General features: G+C 37.1%; 1 protein-coding gene across 18 annotated transcripts in view; it reads left to right on the forward strand.

The window, feature by feature from the left end:
* The window catches only part of NRXN3 (neurexin 3), a gene marked incomplete at both ends in the record, with an annotated part of 1,617,361 nt that overhangs the window by 1,330,222 nt on the left and 265,472 nt on the right, over positions 1-21,667 (forward strand). The window lies entirely within an intron of this gene.

Raw genomic sequence — 21,667 nt, forward strand, 5'->3', positions numbered from 1 at the left:
TTAAGTTACTTGATGATTTGAAGGGCCAGGCTGCACAAGGAGTGCAATAGGTGCTCCCCAACCCAGGAAAGAGATGGGAGGTGAGTCTGTTCCACTGTGACACTGGATGGAAGGCCGCCTTCTGTTCTGCTGTCCCTTGTCTCTCCAGGCTTCATTTTGCTGGCCTCCTAGAGATCAGATTCTGACTCATATCAGAGCTTTCTCTCCTGATCCTACTTCTATCCTGGGATGTTTTACTTTCTTTTATGTTTCTTTAGGCTCCCAGAAGCCAGAGAAATCTCAATGGTATCTCTTATATTACCCAGAACCTCTCTCAGAAATATGATACCTACTGATATATTTTTTATTTTTTAAATTCAGTAGTTGTTGATATTCCTTCAATCCAACATTAAGGCTGTTATTCCAAAATGTCACATCTAAATCATTTCTATTATAATAAAAGCCATTGCTTTTTGCTGTCTTCTCAATAGCAGTGAAGCAATTGCTTCCCATCAGGTGTTAGCATTCTCTGTCATAATTAAATCTATTTGTATATTTTTCATAACTTCTATTTTCCAGTCTTTCATATTAATTTGCCAAGTTTGGACAAATATTGGTGTATTTATCATCTTTGTTTCTTTTCACTCTTCAAAAATACATTAAACATCCCTTCTATCACATCAGTGCTCCCGCCCCTGTAGAAATATGAATACTTTGCTTGCCCTAAATATGATTACACTTTGCACAGACAGTTTTCTGAATTCCTCTGTGGTTCTGCTTTCTGTGGCATCAGTTACCTGCAGTCATTAATATTTGTACCCTGAAAATATTAAAGGAAAACTTCCAGAAATAAATAATTCATAAGTATATGAATTGCACACCGTCACAAGTAGTGTGAAACTTCATGCAGCCAGCCTGCTCTATCCCACCTGGGACATGAATCATTCCTGTGACCAGCGCATCCACTCTGTATATGCTATCCTCTCATTAGTCACTTAGTAGTCATCTCAGTTTATCAGATCAGTTATTGCAACAGCACCATTCATGTATTTAAATAATGTGTTTCATTTAATTATGACTCCAAAGTATAAGAGTAGTGATACAAAGAAGGTACTGGACCACACAACATGGGAGGATAGATGAACTCTAGTACTATATGGCTATGCAGCAGAGCATTCAGAAAAGAAAAACGTAGTCTATGTGGGGGTTAGTAGTATCTGAAATTTCAGCTGTCCACTGGGGTGAGGTTTTAGAAAGTATTATCTATGGATGACTCTACTGTATGTTTACAGTAGTTGTGTGTATGTGCATGTGTTTACACACAAAATTTCTGACTCGTTAGACAATGTTCCTCAGGTACAGAGATCCCATGTTATTTATCTGTGTGTCTTCCTGTACAAACCCGGTACACAGTAGATGTCTCATAATGTGTACTGAACAAGTGAGTAAATAAAGGGATGGATGTGTTGGTGGCAGATAAAGCCATGGTGGATACTTTAAGGTCAGAGCAAAGGAAAGCCAGGAGGACATGCCTGGCCTTTTAGCATACCAAAACTATACTGCATTGACTAGAAGATGTCCCACTCTAAATTTATATCCAACAGAAGGATGACCATCTTGTCTGAAAGTGTTTCCTTACTTGGGATCCCTTTGTGTGTGTGTGTGTGTGTGTGTGTGTGTGTGTGTGTGTGTGCATGGGGTGGGAAGATAATAGGGATCACACCCACCTTAAGCCCCTTTTAATTATTTTTTGTTGTTTGGAAATGACCTTACTAGATGAGAGAGTCTTGCTCTATTGCTGAGTATGTCCTTGAACCTGCAATCCTTCTGTCTCCGCCTCCCTAGTGTTGGGATTACAAGAATGTGCACAATGCCTGGCTCTTACTGGAATCATTTAGCCTCAGAAAGCCAAGTACCTTTTCAATCTACACTCGGTTACTATACCAACTCTGGGCAAAATATGAATGATACACATAAAGAAAGTTAGCATGCCCACAGACCCCAAAGCTGCCTTTGCTTCTGACCTTCTGCCAAGTTCCGCTTCCTAAAGCTTCTACCACCACCCTACACTGGCACCCCCGGGACTAACCCTCTATCACATGGATCTTTGGGAGACTCTTAAGATCCAAACTGTAGCATCAAGTTCTGTCTTTTGTCTTTATGATTGGCATACAGTCATTTTTTTTGTTCCAAATATATTGATTAAAAAAGGGATATATAGTACCACAGTGCTGGAGACACACTGTACCTAATTTAAGTGCTAATGAGTATGGAACATTATAAACTTACTCTACCAAGTGAAGGTGTATATCTGGTCCATGGGTGTCGGGAAATAATTACATAATTGGGAATTCTCTGATTTCATCTTTCATGTAGAATACAATTGTTATTAATGATACATAATAAAATGTATTAATTTGGAGTTACATATATAATCTTAAACTCAAAATTGTGTGCAACAATTGTTTTGTACTTTGAACAACTTAAGATTTCAATTTTTTATGGCTAGAATATTTTATCTTTCAGATGGCTTAGAATTGCAGAGAGAGACTAGAATTAAATTTTCTGCCTTTTTAAACTCAATCATCTCTGTAGCACACACACACACACAAAATTGTGGCTCTTTCTCTATAACTTAGTGTCTTGGAGAACTCACCCTGATATTCTTTGCTTGCCTAGGTCGGGATATATTCTGAGGATGGCCGGAATTGCTCATGCATTGCTATAGAACATTCACCCGTGCTATTTACAGTCCTAATTAAATGGAGGATTATTAGAAATGGGAAGGCAGCTATAAATAGCATGGTCCGTTTTATCTGTTTCTTTGGTGTGTGGGAAGAACAGCACTGAGCCTCTCCCTTGAAGTTCAGTTAACTCAGGATGTGTTCTGCTTTTGTTATTCTGCTTTGGCTTTTAAAAAATATCTCCTGATGCTGATCAAAATGGGGGAAAAAAACCAACAAAACAAAGAGGAACCACACTTAGTCACTGTAGAATATGGGCATGAAGTGAAATGGAACAGAAGTGGGGAGGAGTGTGAGTGATATCAGAAAAACACAAATATGGGCCTAGTCCTTTCTGACAAAAGTTTTTTTTTCTGCAAAATAGCTATAAATAAATCTTGTTTTAAGATCTGGAAAACAGCGAGGTCTGGATCAGTCCACTGAGTAGCCAGGCCACTACTGGGACCATCAAGAGTGGGATCGGTACTTGTAACGCAGCATGCACAGAGAAATATCGCAGAAAATATAAATCAGACGCTTCTCTTAATCAGCAATAACTAGGAGGAAAAGGGCAACAGGAAGAGGTTGAGCTATAGAAAGGGCCCTATAGTGAAGCAACTAATGTGACCAATCAGAGGGTATGTAATACTGGAGGACGCTTTAAAACGCAGGAAGTACATAAACAAATGTATCAAAGTAAATCACCAAAGAAGCATGGGATGGAGGGAGGGGGAGGGAATGGGATGGGGGCTGGAGGAGGGCTAATTGGATGATGTGTGCTTGTATATCCTCTCAAGTCTTGTACTCCAATGTGATTGATATATGACTATAATGCACCAATTTAAAAAATAAATTAATAAAAAAATGGTTCTCTTTCTCCAGTCATAATGTGATCACATTATGAGCAGTCAGTTCAGAAAGCGGAGGACCGGGGTCCAGAAACTTTTCTTTGCGTCTTCCTGTCCAGACAGCTTCCTCAGAGAGTGCAGATCCCTCTCTCTGGCTTCTGTCCCTAGTTTGTGGAGAAGACAGAAGCCTGCACAGCTCTAGGGCAATGATGCTTTCACCAGACTGAACTTGACCTTGTCCAGATCACCTGGCCTTTGCAAATCACCCATTTACCAAGTTAGGAAATACCTTTAGACTTAATGCTCTAAATCTTGAGGCTTTTGCTAAACCTCCCCACTGTTGGTTTTGGTACCCAAACACCTCACCTGCAGCCTCTTTGCAAGCTGCTCCTGCTTCCATAAATCTACAGCTTTGATCTCTTTTCAAAAGCTTTCAGCATTTCCATTACCTGATTGCCATTTCCCAAATCCATTAGCCTCTAAGACAACCCATGATTGTCCTCTAACCAACAAGTTCCCCTCTAACTTTCTCCAGTTCTTTTCATTCAGAGCGTTTTACAGGCATTGCCCAAATTCATAGGATGTTTTAGTTCTTTCCTCTTGCTTTTGTTTGTCTCTTTGTTTTTATCTTCTGTACGTAATCATTGTTCTCCCACTTCTCTTAATTGTATCTCAAGTCAAGTCATATTTCTCCGAGCTGAAAACTATTTTTCTCTTCTGCTGGGTTCCCAAAAGTTTAATAACTGACCTTCTCATGTAGCACTAAATGACTGCTTAGTTAGCTTTATTTGTATATGTGTTTTTTGCTCAACATCTAATTTTAAACTTTTAGAAGTATCATCTCATACGAATATAACTAATCTGTACCTCTATTGTATTTTAAAGCATATGAAAACTTTTCCAAATAGTCTCATTTGATCTCTCAAGCATCCAGTAGGAGATACAGGGTGTGTGTGTGTGTGTGTGTGTGTGTGTGTGTGTGTGTTATAGTTTCACATAAAAAAAGTAGTGGAATCTGGGCGTGGTGGTGCACCCTTATAATCCCTGCACTTGGGAGGCTGAGACAGGAGGATCTCACAGGTTCGAAGCCAGCCTCAGCTACTTAGTGAGGCTCTCAGCAATTTAGTGAGACCCTGTTTCCAAATAAAGTATAAAATAGGTCTGGGAGTATAGCCTGAAGGTAGAAAGACTCTGGGTTCCACCCCTAGTACCACAAAAATATATACATAAATAAATTAAAAAGTAGTGGAAACTCAAGAGGGGTTAAATAGTTTGCCCCACACTGTTAGGCTGGTAACTATGAGATACAGATTGGGAAGTGCTGGACTTTAGTCTTTATCCCATGCTCTTTACTTGCTTATTGTTTTTGTACTTTTATGCTGACCATAGTACCTGGCCCTATGTTGATCTCTACAAGTTTGTAAAATCACTTGTTAACTGGAGGAATAAAGGAACAGGTGAAGGAATGAATGGCAACAGCGTGATGGACATTAATTAGCTAGATAATTCTACAGAATTCCTTTCTGACATTTTCAGGGCATATGACATGAGACAGGAGGTGACTTTGTTAGTGGTCCCTGATTTTCCTAAAACCCAATAATAAAAACCAAGACAAGATAGTTTTAGGTGTATTTGCAACAATTCAAAGAAAATGCCATTTGAAAGCAAATTCACACATTAATGCAATGTCTTGTCTCCTTTTCAGAAGTTGTGCAGATCTCAAGGCAACACACCCAGAGAGAGCAGATTTCTCTGCATTCTCAGGTGGCTACACAGAGGACTGTAGAGACAAGAGAAGGGAGAGAAATGTTAGATGAATTAAGTTCTTACTTCAGAAGCCCCCAATAAGCCGAGTTTCCCCGAGAGACCCTGGTCTGACTGGATAAGCTACCATCGCCCTCCAAGGAACTCTGGTCAGTTACCTGGGAGACCTGCTCTCTCCTGGTGCCCCTTGGCCAATCAGTGAAAGGGACATTCCCCACTGACCAACCCCCCGCCAATTACCTGGCCGCAGGACTGCCTCAGAGGGACCCCAGCCAATTAGTTCAAAGGGCATTTCTCCTAGCCTATTAGCCCCCTATCAACCCCAAACCCCTATGTAACCCTGACCCCAGCCCGCACTCTCTCCTTTGTTCTTCTTTCTCCCCCCCCCCTCTGCTTTTCTCTCCATCTCTTTCTCTCCCCCTTTTTCTTTGTTTCTTCCTTTCATGCTGTCCCCTCCAATAAATCTCTTGGCTACAAGGTGGTCTCTGGTGTGGTCTAACTTTGTCCTTTCAAGAAAGGGTGAGACAGGTACTTTCTCTGAGCCTTAAAACTGGGAAAATACTAGGACCTACCTCCCAAGATGTTGGGATTGGTGAGAAAATCTACATATAGATGTAGGACAATGCCTGGGTGAAAGTGCTAAGTAGCTTTCATTATCATTTGTTTGTTTGTTTGCAGTACTGGGGATTGAAACCAGGGGCATTCTACCTCTGAGTAAACCCCCAGCCCTAACTTTTTATTATTTATTTTGAAACAGGGTCTCACTAAGTTGCGAAGAGCCTCACTAAGAAGCTGAGACTGGCCATAATCCTGCAATCTTCCTGTCTCAGCCTCCCAAGTTCTGGGATTACAAGCCTGTGCCACTATGCTGGGTTCAGCTTTTATCTCAACATTTCTAGAAATAGAAGAATATTTTAGTTCTTTTTTTTTTTTTTTCAGAGATAAACTATTGGATTTCATTTGATTTTCTTTTTTTTTTTTTTTTTTTTTTTGGTGGTACTGGGAGTGGAACCCAGGTGCTTTCTACCTCTGGGCTATACTCCCAGACCTATTTTATATTTTATTTGGAAACAGGGTTTCACTAAGTTGTTGAGAGCCTCACTAAGTAGCTGAGGCTGGCTTCGAACCTGCGCAACCCTCCTGTCTCAGCCTCCCAAGCATGGGGATTACAAGTGTGTGCCACCACACCCAGCTTGATTTTCTTTTTTTAATTTTGTTTTTAACATATTCCCTTTTTTCTAAAAAAAATATTTTGTTTGTAATTTTTCTTCTTCTTCTTCTTTCTTCTTCTTCTTCTTCTTCTTCTTCTTCTTCTTCTTCTTCTTCTTCTTCTCCTTCTTCTTCTTCTTATTATTATTATTGATATTATTGTTATTATTATTTGCAGTTCTGGGGGTGGAACCCAGGGGCATTCTACCTCTGAGCTACACTACAAGTCCTATTTTTTATTAGTTTGAAAAGGGCCTCACTGAATAGCTGAGGCTGTCCAGGGACCTGGATCCTCCTGTCTCAGCCTCTGAAATGCTGGGACTGTAAGTGCGTGTCACTTCACTGGGTTCTGTAATTTTTATTAAGATAAGGAAAACTATGCTTGGCTTGGGGAGAAGAAGGGCAGCAGTGAATGCAGGCACACTTTCTTAAGTGAGCGTTGCTATCTGACTTTGCGCTAACTCTTCCTCCTGCCTATTCTATGAACTTTAGGTTCCATGCAAGTCACTCCAGAAAGTGACTGCACAGTCACTCCAGACAGACAGTTCTAAAATCCTTCTGGGCTGTTCATGTTTGGAGAGAGGCAGCCCCTCTCCCAGCAGTAATCCCTGTTAGATAAGAGGATTAAGCTGATTGCCTCTGGACTTCTCTATATACCACAAACAGTATCTGCTCCAACTCCATGGCATCATTTGAGACTTGCAATTGATCACCCAGAAAAATTAGCTTGGAAATAATAGAGTTTCTGGTCATTACTAAGTTATTGTTTTCTGGATATTATTATTATTATTATTATTATCATCATCATTGGCTAGAGTGGCAAACAATCATTAAGTAGTACAGAGAACTTAATCAAGGGCAGTTTTTTTTAGGTGTAAACTCTTTTTTATCTCTCTTAGCATCCTTTAGTGAGTTCAGACAAGTAGAATTGTATGATGACAAAAAACTGTGGCCAAGAGAGACTAGAAAATTGAATTAGAAATAAAGGGCTATTATGTCAATCTAAAATTTAGATATATTGTTGTAAGAGTGTCCCAGAGATTAGGATTGTGAGACTAGTAAAACAGAGAAAATACAATATTCTTTATACATCAGGCTTTATTTGTGTGAGTGTGTAAATATGTGAGATTTTTGTTTTTAGCTGGAAGACCAAGAGGAAGGGATCACATATATAACTTCAGGTAGGGAGACTGTCTGAGATGCACATTGGGATTGAGGACAGAAAATACAGGCAGAAGTTAATTGGAACATTTTGATTTGGAACCGTGTGAGACTTAAGACACAAATATTGCAGGTGCTTCCTACAAAGGAGAAGAGATTATTTTAGCTATGAAACCACTTCAGATGCTGGTACAGCTTCAGTGCCTCGAGGTTCAACCAGTCACCTGAATATTTGCCTGGGTTGGAGGAAGAGTAGAAGAGGCTACAGCACTGGAGGAGTGAGGGACCAGGTGTCTACAGCACCCTGTAGGAACAGGGTGCTCACTCAGGTTGTATATAGCAGAGGGAATGAGGAACTACTCAGCTAAGAAAAGAAATTCATCAAGGAGTGAATGAGCAGAAAAGAGAGAGCACAAATTCTCCATGTTTTAGACTCACACATAAAACTACCTTCTGTGGCTTCCCAGACAAAAATGAGGACAACTTCATACATTCAAATAATGTAGCTGAGATATTCTGCTTATGTTTGAGAATAAAACACGCAAAGTAACCAATGTCCTTTCTATTCTAATTAAGAGAAACTTTTAAATGCTAAAGACTAGAGAGCAGATGTAGCCCTTAGAGGAAATGGAAAATTCGAGTTTTAATGGATGTATTGCATTTATCATATCAGAGTAGCGTGATAAATGACTCTTTTTATGTTAGAGACTGCCTAAGGATATTAATTGCAGGCAAGTGATTTCATGCCTACAACACCAGGATGAGTTTGGGCAAAGAAGTTTGATAGAACCATAACCAGAGAAACTTGCCTTGCTTGGCTACCAGACCTCTGGGGGAATCATCCCAAAGATATAAACTGGAAGATCATGCCTCTTTCTGGAAGGATAGTAAACAGTTTGAAAGGTTAGCATAAAATCTATGTAAGAATATTGGTAAAGACTAACTCAAATTAGGTAGATGGGCACTGAATAGAGATAAAATGTTCTTTTTAGTATTTAGAACATGCTTTGTAATACAATCTGGATATAGCAAAGAACCTTGACATTCTGTTTCAGTGGTATCCTTTTAAAGACAAGTTATGAGTGTATAACAAACTACTGGCTTATTAATTAATTCACACTCTGCTGACTTCCCTATGTCTTAGCTATGTATGCACGTTGATTTTATAGGATACGAAGGCCAAGCTTGTGGCTTAGCATATGGTGCTTCTTTAAATAAGCACAACTGTCTGCCTCTTTGCTTCTTGAATCATAGCAACAGAGAAATTGACTTTTTGTTTTTTCTTTCCCCAGACCCTGGGAGATATGGTACCAAATACTTGGCATTCTTTATAAAGTTATTTATAAATAGGATCCCAAATTAAAATACACTAGCAGCCAAGGCATGTAGTGTTTTATATTATTTGTTTGAACAAATATGAAATAACCTGAAAGCATGAAAATATCAGAAATAGTGTCTTTTTCATGTATAATAATCTTGTGGAGTTTTATGTTTTTAAGTGACATACATGTATGGGGTAAGGTAGAGTATTATAATCTGATACTTGTGTATAATGTGCAATGATCACATCAAGGAAAATAGCATTTCCTCCTTCAAAATATCATCAAGTCTTGAGCACTTGCAAAACCTTTCCCTATCTTGAAATGTTTAACTGTTGTAAATTATAATTGTCCTATTGTGTTATATAACATTAGAACTCTCCCTCCTCTATGATTTGTTTTCTAATACCCACCCTCTTGCTCTCCCATTCCTCTTCTCTCCCTTTCTAGTCTCTAATAACTTGTATCTTACTGTATATTTCTATGTGAACAACTTGTTTAGTTTTCACAAATGAGTGATAAAATGCCATATTTTTCTTTCTATACCTGAGTTATTTCACTTAACATAATATCCTCTAGTTCTATCCATGTTAGTGAAAATGATAGCATCTTATCCTGTTATAGTTAAATGACATTCCATTGTGTATCTGTATGTAACCCTTTTATCCATTTATCTATTTCGAGACATTTTAGTTGATTTCATATTTTGGCTATTATGAATTATGTTGATTGTATATCTTTATTTCACCCAAATGTTAGATAAAATAGAAAGCAAAGAATGTAAAATATAGATCTATTATCAACTCCATTCTTAAATAGAATATCTATTTCTTTTTTTATTGGTGCACTGTATCCAAACATCTTAGTGGAGTAGAAGATGGTAGAGGCATACATGCACATATCACTCATTTAGCCCTTCCCCAATTTCTACCTCATCTCCCCCACCCCTTCTCTTTCTCACATTTGGTTTAGTGATTTACTTTGATATGTTTGTAAAAATACATCATATACAAGAGAGAGTTTCCCTCTTACTTCCTCCAATCCCATCAGTAAGGTCACCTTATTTACTCATCTGTGGTTTCTTCTTTTAATCTCGAGTTCCTCTTTTTCTCCCTAGCTTTCACATATTAGGAAGAGCATCCAATTTTTTACTTTTTGTGACTGACTAATCTCACTTAACATAGTGTTCTTCAGTTCCATCCATTTCCTTGCCAATTTGACATAATTTTGTTCTTTATAGCTGAGTAAAATTCCATTGTGTACATATCCCATAGTTTTGTAATCTGTTTCTTAAAAAGTAGTTTTTTTGCTTTGTTTTATTTTTAAAATACCCACTGTAGACTGTTGAATATAGTCTGATGTTTGATGGAAGGTTTTTTGGAAGCCAACTCTGAAAAACATGGTATAGTCAATCATTCATTCCATTGACTTTCCCTCTGGAGTCTGATTTGGTCTGGGTTTCAAAAAACATTTATAGAAGAACAAAAAAATATTTTCAGCTTGAGTTCATTTAATCTCTATTGATATACTTTAGAGAAGAGAAAAAGTTTATGATAAACCAGGCTTTCATTTGTGAAACAAACTTTGCTTTTATATAGCGCCCTATTGCCCTTATCTTTAATGAATAAGAATCATTATTTATGGAGATATTTGATCCTAGGCTAAAAAAAAAGTTATCTGGAGCTTCATTTCCTTACCTATAACAAGAGAAGGCATAGTTGGACGGTCTCTATGGAGTAAATAATTTGTTGGAAATTTCAAGAGTTAGTGGTAGAGCCTGAATTATAACTACATTCATTTGTTTTTACGTGAGCATAGTAAACACCAGCAAAATACCAATCTCATCAACTTGGTAATGCACAACATTAATGGTGGTGGGAGGGCTGACATAATAGAACAAAGATAGTTAAGATAGATCACTGACCAACATGGGATTCTATTTTTTTCCCCATCATAGATTCTAAGCTTCCTTCCCATATGTCTTTATCGTGCCTTCTTCTCTCTTTCCTTTTCATTTTTTTCTTTTTTTTATGACTTCTCAGCCTGGATACATGATGCGAAGATACATTGCTAGTTGAGGACACCAAGCCAACAAATTTTACTTTCATGACTCTTGAAATTGTGTGGATATTTAGAATGAGGTATGACATCGCCTTTTGGAGGGTCCTTAAGAGAAGGTGTTATCAAAATTATTTTCATCCCACATTGTGATGACAATTCTATTTATTCAGATTTGTCTTTACACCAACAATAGATTCTCACATGCAGGCCTATGGCTTAGTTTCTTTGTCTCTGAGTAATTGGAATAAACAAGTGCAGACTGCCTTGAGCTATTAATTCATTATCACTACTAGACACAAGTGAACCAGCTAGTGACTGAATACTGGTGAGCTCTACTTTGGTCAATATCTTTAGTTGCACTGATTTCAATTTTAGTGCTATTCTTTTGCTCCATGGTTCACCCTCTTCTACATTTTCCTTTCAGAATGATTATGCCAGACTTTTCCCCTGGGATCCATGTTCCAAACCTCGACTACCCCCTCTATAGAACACAGCAGCATCTCATTGGCAGGAGACTCCACAAAGCTGCATATAGAATGCTTTAGTTTTGTCTGAATGAAATGTGTTATACAAACTGAGGTTATTGCTCTTTTGAAAAACTATAGCAGGATAAATTGTTCTGTAAGATATTTTTGCCACTATACGCATCTCTTCCCTTGATTTCTTCTTGGAAAGCTTTTATTTCAGCTTTCCTGTGAGCCGGTTGTCATTTTCACTGTCTAGAAAGGCCTGGGATTGCCGCCATGGTGCGTCTTTGCTGGACACTTCCTTCAAGTGCTGTCAACACCTCTCTTAATTGCATGCTTTAAACGTCAGCCTAACAACGTGTTAAAGCTGGATGGAAAGTTTAGTTAAAAGAAATATGTAAATTTCATGGTTTCAAACACACATTCAACCACTAAATGTGAATATAGTTTCCTAAACCAGAGCCAGAGGGAAAGAGTGAGCGAGGGAGGGAAGGAGGAAGAAAGAGAGAGAAGGAGAGGACCACCCAAGGGAAAAGGCCAGAGAGAAATTTGCAAGTGTAAATGGAAGAACCAAAGTGGAAATGTTCTGTATGTGAGTATTGAATTTCTGGAGTAAGAAATATCACAAGTACATATATACATAAAATACTCATTTGCATATATGTTTGTCTCCTGCCTTTTCAAATACAAGCAAACTTAGTGAGCAGGAGTCAGTACACTGCTGATGGTAAGACATAGAACTTGAATGGAAAAAATCATTTTGTGTGTGTTTGTGTGGTACTGGGGATGGAACCCAGGGGTATTCTACCTCCAGTTCTAACATGTACTTTTGTTAGCCAGGCGTGGTGGTGCATGCTTGTAATCCCAGTACTTGAGACAGGAGGATTGTAGGTTCTAGAATAACCTCAGCAAATAATAAGACTCTAATCAACCTAGTGAAATCCTGTTTCAAAATAAAAATAAGCCTGGGGGTGTAGCTCAGAGGTAGAATGCCCCTGGGCTCAATCCCCAGTGCCACACACACACACACACACACACACACACACACACACACACACATTTGTTGATACATTGTAATCTCATCCTAATGAAGTTTAGAATGAAAGGAACATCCATGGACATAGCACTTTGTTAATTTTTTCCCAGATCTCAATCTACTATCTTCTTTCCCCCTACATAATAGTAACACTGGCATTGATAATTTTGTATATATACATAGCATTATTTGAAGTATTTTCTTTATCCAGTCTCCTTCTCCACCCTACTTTTCTCTTCTAGGCACTCTCCATCATTCCACTGGGTTATTAAAAAATTATTATTAGTTATTTGGATTTTTTTTGTTGTTGTTGTTTACCAATTCCTCTCTATCTACCACATATGAGTTTTTTTTAATTTTAAATGTCTATCTGAGCCGGGTGTGGTGGCGCACGCTTGTAATCCCAGCATTCGGGAGGCTGAGACGAGAGGTTCGTGGTTTGCGGACAGCCTCAGCTACTTAGTGAGGCCCTCCACAACTTAGTGAGACCCTGTTTCAAAATAAAGAATAAAAGATAGGTCAGAGGGTGTAGCTCGGAAGTCAAATGCCCCTGGTTCTATCCCCAAACCCGCAAAAAAAAAAAAAAAAAAAAAAAAAGTCTACTGTTTTCGTCTGTAGATATAGTAATACTTTAAGAATACATCTGAGGCAAGTATGATCACACAAACCTACCATCCCAGCTACAAAGGAAACCTAGGCAGGGGAATCACAAGGGTGAGCCCCACATGGTCAATTTAGCAAAATCCTATCTCAAATGAAAAGGGAGGGGAATGAAAGGCCTACTGATGTAGCTCAGTGGTAGAGCACTTGCCTAGCATGCTTGAGACCCTGGATTCAATCCTCAGTACACTCACACCCCACCCTCAACAAAAATTGGTCATCTGAGTTTGAATTCATCAAGTTGTGTTTGACTTCTCATATACATCATTAGTTTATCTATGAATTCTGGTTTCTCTGTAGATAGGGAAGTCCCTAGATACATCTAACTAGTGAAAACCACTTTATAGTCATTCTTAAACATACTTAAAAGCCATTTTATATCCATCTCTGAAAAAGTATCACCTGAAAGATGTCAGTCCTGAGCAATTTTGATATTTTTTCTACTTTGTTATAGAAGTGACTTTCACCCACACGTACTTGACATCTTTTTTTTTGTCCTAAATACTCTCTGTAACCTCATTAATCAAAATGTCATTATAGTCACATAAATGACTATAATGTGGGTTTTTTTAATTGCATATTTGGTCTTATTTTACCCATTTCAACTCAAACCTCCTTCATTTTTTTAGTCAAAAGATAGTTTTCATGTCACTAGCACCTCAAAATCATTTCTGAACTTCAAACCCAGCTGTATCCTGTTAGTTTCTTATCAGGAGGGGGAAAAAAAAATGTCTGCTATTTCAACCAAGCTGACAGTTTTTGTTGATGAGCCATGCAAGAGATTAAATTCTGGCGTGCTCTTCAATTGTTCCTGAGGCTCTGTGGGACTTACAGTAATAGAACTTTATTTGTGTCAGTAAAGTTGACAGCCTGATACAGAAAGCCACAGGGAGCTGAGCTGTTGATTAAGAAGCATCATATTGACCACAGTGTAAAAGGGTAAGGAATGTGCTGAGAGGGAAGACTGGCCCAACTTTGCCTGACCATGAGCTCATCCTTAGCAAATTCATTTTAGATTTTAATTTCTTGACTTCCTAAGTAATACCTTTTAAAATTATTCAGTTACCTTAGGGGAATTTTTATTTTTATCCAAGACATGTTCAATTTTATTCCAGTTGTGTAGGCCCCAAGATATTGTTTCTTATAGAAATAAAATTTGAAATATTCAGAATAATGAATATTTAAGAGAGAATGGGGAACAGAGTAACTAAGAAAAAGAATCAAATAAGGAAGAGATAGATGGCATGTGAGAAGTAAGTATAAGCAATTCAGAATATATTTCATCAAGAATTGCTTTTTAAGTGGCACTTTCTCTTGCTGCAGAAGACATTATTGAACAAAAAACAAGCCCAATGCAATTCAATTTAAATTTATCACTCTATTATTTTAATATATTTACTCAGGGTTAACAACTCATTAAGCACTAAATTGCTCACTCTTAATGAGTCTCCATTGCTAAAATCTCGCTGACTTAAATTTTACTGTAAAATAACAACAGTACTCTTGCATAAGGACATAATAAAAATTAAGTAAATGCTTTTGAGTGTCTGTGGAGTGGAAAGCAGATTTGTAACAGGACATAGAAAATGTATCATAGACACATGGCTTACAGAAACGTGAAAAATAGCTATATTCACTGAAACAGGAGAAGCTTACATTTGTTTTGATATATACAATATAGTCTACAAAGCATAAAGTCATGTATATTTTATTTGCAGTTACCTCATTTCTAGGATTAGTTCTAGAATTGTTTTCAAAATAATATCCACATGTAACCCAAGTCCCCTAGGTCCCACCAGACTAGTCACTGTAAAGAGTCTAATAGCACTAGTAAATACTGATGTTTTTGCCAGAAATTAGACCTCTTAGAATAAATGATAGCCAATTATTCCTGGGACACCCTTTAAGTGTCCGTCACATGTACTCATAAACCAGTCAGTCTTCTTCAGGCATGATATTGGTATCCACATTAGTTTTCTCTTTCTCCAACACCTAGTCATTTTTCTGTTTTGTATTTTGCTTTTTGCTAGTGCTAAGACTGAACCCCAGGGCATTCTACTTCTGAGCTATATTCCAAGACCATTGTTTTTTGTTTGTTTGTTTGTTTGTTTGTTTGTTGGCACTAGGGGTGGAACCCAGGGGCTTTCTACCTATGGGCTATACTCCCAGACCTATTTTATATTTTTATTTGGAAACAGGGTCTCACTAAGTTGCTGAGAACCTCACTAAGTAGCTGAGGCTGGCTTTGAACCTGTGGGATCCTCCTGTCTCAGCCTCCCAAGTGCTGGGATTACAAGCGTAAGTCACCACGCCCAGCAAGACCATTGTTTTTGTTTTCGTTTTCTTTGCTTTGTTCTGATACAAGTTCTCGCTAGGCTACTGAAACTGATCTCAAAACAGTGATTCTCCTGTCTCAGCCTCCCAAGCACTGAGATTACAGGTGTGCAGCACCATGCTTGGCTGCCACCTGATGAAGCACTGCCCTCACATCTGTTTGCCTTAGGCCCCTGGACCCCTGTCAAGATGTCCATGATGAGAACCACCCGATCCTTGGTGCAGGAACTCATTTCTCCCTGACCTGCAACCTCCCTGAGTATTAAAGAACATGGAGTACCCCACAGGGATGGATCCAGTGGTCTCTTCCTCATCTCTTTGCAGTGTAGCAACACCTGGGCTGAGGAAAGATTCTGCTTGTGTGTCAGATTTCAGAGTCTTCTCTGGAATTTTAATCATTCTGTTTTTCAAACTCCACCATCCATTCTACCTTTCTAAAGATTTTTAGGCCATCATTCCAACAAAACTCCTTTCCTTTTATTCATTATCAAATAAATCCCCATAAATGTTAATGGAGCAAACAGCCACAGCGGTGATGGTGGATAACAAAGGACATTGAGCTAATAATTTTACTAATGGCACAGGGCCCTGCTATAGCTGACCAAGAAAATATTCATTATGAACTTATTCATAATAGCTATGGTTTTGGCAATATGAAGATGAAAAATATTTGTGACAATATATGCTATATATGTTCCTGGATATGTAGATATAAAATTTTAAAAATTCACTTTTTTTTCTTGTTTTGACTTGGTTTTTCTTATTAAAGGTCTCTCTTCAATCACCATGACTTCAATGAAAACCATCTAGGTACCATGTTTATCACTATTTCACTCTGATTTGAACTACATCCCTTGATTTTATCCTTGTCAATATGTAACCCTGTTTTAGGATTTCAAAAATTGTTTAAAATAGCCTGGCATGGTGGTGCAGCCTCAGTGATGTAGTGAAAATGTCAGCAACTGAGCAAGGCTCTGTTTTCAAAATTAAAAAAAAAAAAAAAACAAGAGGGACTGGGGTTATAACTCAGAGGTAAACTGCCCCTGAGTTTAATCCCCAGTATCATACACATACACACAAAAATGTTTGAACTATCCATAAGAGGTTTTATTGTTATTATTCTTTCTTGATCCATCCACAGTTTAATAATTTCACAGAATCACAATTGTCAGAAAAATGAACTTAATATATTTTAAGGAAGATGATTTATTACTGCAAATATGATCATTAAATGAACCTATATGATCTGTTTATAAAACTATAAATTTATATTAATTTTTGTTTAATGTAATTTATGTAGTCAATGTAAATTTTTAAAAAAAATTTTATTGATGTGGCTTCTTAGATGGTCAGACTTTTACTCTTTCATACAAGTTACTTTACTTGATTCACAATCATTTGCATGAAAAGTTCAATTTCTTACACTGGGTTTAGTTTGATGTTTGGATGGATCAATGGTTTGTTTTGGTCTCAATTTGTATTGATTTAAGTATAATTTGTGAACAATGAAATGTTCAGACAAGTGTACTGTTCAATAAGTTTTGACAAATTCATTTGTCAAATGCATTTTGTGAACTCCATGGCCCTAATAAGACATAGAACTTTTCAATACCCTAGGAAAGTTTGGTTATGTTCATTCTTAATCCTTCTCTTCTTCAGCATCACTAATCTAATTTTTTTCACCCTAGTTTCTCTTATCCTAGACTTTCATAAAAATGAAATTATATAGTCATTTTTTCTTCTGGCTTCTTTCACTTGGCATATTGTTTTTGAAATTTAGTTGTTACCAACGAGCTCAGTCCTTGTGGGGGGACAAGTCTACTAGCGGCCGGGAGCCTCAGAAAGATGGGGCAAAAGGCAGGTGATGTCCTGCAGAAACTTATCTGCAGCGATTCTTTCCCCTCTATGAATTCCCTAAGTTTTTAGGTACGACGTTTGGGAAAGAATCTGAGGCGGACAAAGGCTTCTTGAGCCAATGACACTTTATTACAAAAACTCCAAGAAATTTATACCCTTCACCAGTAAAGTTAATAATAAGAGAAAAGGGAGGTGGGTGTAATCATTGTGAAATAATAATGAATGACATGTAAACAAAGGTAATAAAACTAGTCCTTCAGCTGGCTGTTGGCCTTCGAGAGATTGACTCCGGATTCTTTTCCAAGGTCTTTGCAGATAAGCAGTCCCAGGGGGCCACTTCCCAAAATAAACAAGCATGGCCAAGGCTTGGGGGTTTCTCGGGGAATCTTCTTTGGCTTTCTTGGAACTTTCCATCTTTTGGGCTCAGTTCATATAGCAAGTGTGGGGAGATGTGGTGATTCAGGTGGATGTGATAGAGTTTCTCCAGGTGTTGGCATTTTACCTTCTAAATCTGAAAGCTTAAGCAAACTCACAACACAGTTTGGCAGGCAAAATACCACAAACAACACCACAGGGTTCTTGGTTTTAATTGTCAGATGTATTTCCTTAACTGCTGAACACTCTTCTTTAGACAACAAGCCTATTAAAGGTCTATCCATCTTTAATAATCCATTTCCCTGTCACAAACCCTCTGCAACCTGCTTTTAACCTTCTAATTCCTTCCTTTCCCAGTTGGGACTTTCTTATGATAAGCTCTTCTTCATGCAAAAATGCTTTTCTTACTCTTACGGTATTTCCTTTCCTTCATACATATATACTTAAAATGTCTGTCCTTTATTTTGTCATATTTATTTCTAACCCTGCGGTCAGTCTCTGTCTCCATGAATGCTCATACTGAGGTAAAAGTCAACAATCTTTCTCCTTGAGTCTATTGTATTTGGGCAACTAAGTTGTTTATCAACTAAATTGCTTTACGGTCACACACAAGGTTTTTATCTTCTCTGTCTCTAGGCAGGATCTCAAGGGTAAACAGAGTTACCTTAAACTGAGCTACCTTACCGGAGTTAATAGCTTAACCTAAATTAGTGATTGGAATGAGGGTCGGAGGCCATTTGTGATTGCTGCAGCTGGAGTGCTTATCACAGCATCTGAGTTCTGGCCAGTTTTTATTATTATTGAGCAGAGCCAAGGACGTTTAGACAAATTATTAGAGAATTTATTTCCTCAGACTCAATTTCTTTCATAGTCCTGATTTCACATCATTGGAGCAATTCGTGTAGAGAGTTAAAAGAATAATAGTAAAAGTGGGGGGTACTTTGGCCAGAGACGACACCTTCTTCTCGGGGCTTTTTGCCGAATTAACTATGTGGAGTGGGGTCTCAACACATAGATGCTGAGGCAGCAGGATGTCTTGGCATTTAGTATTTTTTTTTAGTAATGTCCATACAACTGAATCTCATAAACTTGAATAAGTGTGAACTTCTTATGTAATTAAACACTGATAAGTTACCTATAAAATAATAAATATAAGATAATGTGATTTTATACTACTGTATTATAATATTTTTGTCTTCTCTGTTTTTGTATTCTTTAATTATTGCTTTTATATTTCTATTTTTCACAAATTAGCAGACATATTTAACCAAATTGTGACCTCAGTGCAGAAACTAAATCATACATTCAACATGAAGAATTTTTCTTTGTAATATTATTATGTTCATGCTCAGCCTTCTGGATTCTGATGAATCTTATCAATTCATTGAGTAATTAAGAACAACTAATAAGTTACTAATTTTCATCTTCAACATTCTTTGTAAATAATTTACTAACATGATTTTCCAAGACTTATACTTTTTTAAATAAAGAAAAACAATGTGATTAAAGTTAGACAGTGTACCTAAAATCCTAAGAGTCATTTAACTTTAATTATAAATCAAGGAGAGATGTTTTATCATGTCAACAAACAATAAGAATTCTTAAGTGAAAAAAATTAGCTGAGGTGTGAAGATGAGGAATATCTAGGCAACCAGCAGATAAAATCCTAAAATTTCCAGCTGTGGGCTTGATAAAAATAATGACATATCTCACATCATTTGGAATCTGATTTAAAAATGAGTCATATATTTTAACTTTCTGGTATTTTAAAATGGTATATATACTGTTTCCTTGATTTACTTATTTGATACTACACATCTGTCTCATGATCAACTTATATGTATACAGTGAGATTTATTAGTCGAGTAGATCATATATTGGTACCTTTTACACAGAACCATTGTAAAAATTTCTTTCTTAATGATATTTTATTTTAGTTGACACGTAATCGTACATATTTATGGTGTAGACTGTGACATTTTTAGTAGGTATAGACAGTGTGGAAGGATGAGATCAGAGTAGATGACATGTCTGTTACCTCAAATATGTATCCTTTCTTCGTTTTGGAAACATTAAAAATTCTGTCCACTAGCTGTTTTGAAATATTCACTGAATTGGTGTGGACTATTGTATACTACTGTGCTCTAGAATATTAGAAGTTATTCTTAACTTTATTTTGAGATAACTTCTCTCACTATTGGTATCTACCAATGTCAATTTAGTAAATAAGAAGATTTTATCATTATAATTATTTATCTCCCAGAGAAAATAAACCTCTAGGATTTATAGAAAGTGTGTGTGTGTGTGTGTGTGTGTGTGTGTGTGTGTGTGTGTGTGTTTAAACAATGGCATCTTAAACAAACCTAAAAAGGAAACAGCAGATATATTACTTTTGATTGATACAGTTCTGTTTCAGAATGAAGTATGAATCTATTTCCGATAGCAGAGATAATACCTTTCAATATGATGGAGTCTTACTTAACAAAGAGTCATTACAGCTTTTAGAAAATAAAATGTTAATATTCAATGAGATACCTTCCTTAATCTCTTTAGCACCACTGTCCTGAATAATAAAATGATAATAACCTCAGTTAGAACAAAAATTGATTTTACTGGTACAGATGCACTTATCTTTACAATAGATGCCCTCCTAAGGTGCTATGTATAAATCCCTTTTTTAAAAAACCAGAAACATAATTTAAATGTTTCAGGGTAACACATTGCCTAGAGAAACCCTTTGAAGTTTTCTTTTATAATGCAAAAACCCATACTGACTTATCTGTTTTGCAAATTAGGATGTTTTCACACTAGTTTTGTTGAAAAGTGACACATTCATCTAAGTGTAAGAGTTTTAAAAATAATGTCTAAGTCTTTGTCATGTGGCTGTTATAGGACACGAATATATTATTTTAATGATTTTTAGTCTAGGGGAGGGGGCAGAAGCCCGTCAGAATACTTAGGACTGAGTTTGAATTACATATTCTTCCCCTTTGTGATGAGAATCTATGCCTTAGAGATCACTGATGCTAATCAGAGCATGTCTTATCTTTCAGGTATGTGAGGTCAGACTAAAAAGAAAAAAAAAAGCATCAGAATCCTAGAGATGTTCCATCCTTTAAAATAAATCTCATATCCTTTTGGTTCTATATTCTTTTAAATAGATAGTACACACAGTAAGTTATGGTAAAAAGTAGTCCAAGTGGCAAGCCAGGGATGGTGGTGCATACCTGTAATCCCAGTATTTGGAAGGCAGAGACAGGAGGATTACAGATTCTAAGCCATTCTCAGCAATTCAGCAAGGTTTTCAGCACCTTAACAAGACCATTTTTAAATAAAAGTAAAATAGGGCTAGGGGTATAATATGTAGATAGAATGCCTCCAGGTTCAATCCTCAACACCACCAAAAAAAAAAAAAAAAAAAAAAAAGTACAGGTACCATCTAAATAGAAATTTATTTCAGCTCTTAGATAAAGGCATCCTGATTTTTGTTTATTTTTTTTTTTTTGTAAGTAGTGTGCTGTGAACATCTATTTCTTAGCACTCCGCAGATTCAAGGAATTATTCCATAGTAGAGAGAAATCTGAATCTTGAGCCAATATAATCCTGAAGGGAAGGGCTCTGAGAGATAAGCTTAAGAAATGTGGCTGAAAGGGAGAATAAGTCAGACCCAACCCTGAGTTTTCAAGTAACAGATAACAAAGTATAGCTCAGAGCTCATCTAGGTGCCAGAGGCTGCTTCAGGAACACATTCATGTGTATGAGGCAGCCATGGTTCTTTCTAGACATATTCTTGCAAGAACCATGATGATCATAATTCTTTTCACGTTAGACAATGTCTTATAAACTTATTCAATACTGTAAGCAGGTCTTGATT

Source organism: Muscardinus avellanarius (assembly GCF_963383645.1).
Source record: "Muscardinus avellanarius genome assembly, chromosome: 12".
NCBI classification, from domain to species: domain Eukaryota; kingdom Metazoa; phylum Chordata; class Mammalia; order Rodentia; family Gliridae; genus Muscardinus; species Muscardinus avellanarius.